Below are 550 nucleotides of genomic sequence, written 5' to 3' on the forward strand. Positions count from 1 at the left end.
GGAATATCAAGCTGTCATTTCATCATGAATATACGTTTATCAATGTACACATTCTTGCATGCAACAAGTGTACACAGAGACAAGGCATGATCAAAACATGTCTGTAGTTTTGCTGGGAATATTACGTCATAGATAACAACGTATTGCGCGCGGCAAACACGTATTGTACATGACTATTCTGTCGCCTTAGAAACATCCGCTCACCGTATAAAGTCCTCAGTCTAAACTCAGAGCACAAACAGTATACATCTAACTTTATTCGTGCACTACACACCATATTGTTATTCGTGCTAGATATCACAAACTTGAAATTATACGAGAGTGAAAGATTTCTTTCAGAGAATATATTATCGTACTTCCGGCAACAGAGAAGTGTATTTGTAGAGACTGATATTTATTTCATATATTATTAGAAACAAAGCTCTTTTAGGGTTTATCCGTGGTCCATACAATCCAGGATAATTTACCATCTGAATAAGACTGAAAAAGGTAAAGTGTACTCAATTGTTCATGTTGCCATATATTGGGTTTATAATTTTCAGTTAGCGTG

General features: G+C 35.6%; 1 protein-coding gene across 1 annotated transcript in view; it reads left to right on the top strand.

Moving 5' to 3' along the window:
* The first annotated feature begins 208 nt into the window (after nt 1–208).
* LOC119585780 overlaps nt 209–550 on the top strand; it is a 4,948-nt gene continuing 4,606 nt past the window's right edge. The window contains 1 exon segment of the mRNA XM_037934494.1: nt 209–489. The gene's annotated coding sequence lies outside the window, so the exon portion shown is untranslated.

This window comes from Penaeus monodon, chromosome 20 (genome assembly GCF_015228065.2).
Source record: "Penaeus monodon isolate SGIC_2016 chromosome 20, NSTDA_Pmon_1, whole genome shotgun sequence".
NCBI classification, from domain to species: domain Eukaryota; kingdom Metazoa; phylum Arthropoda; class Malacostraca; order Decapoda; family Penaeidae; genus Penaeus; species Penaeus monodon.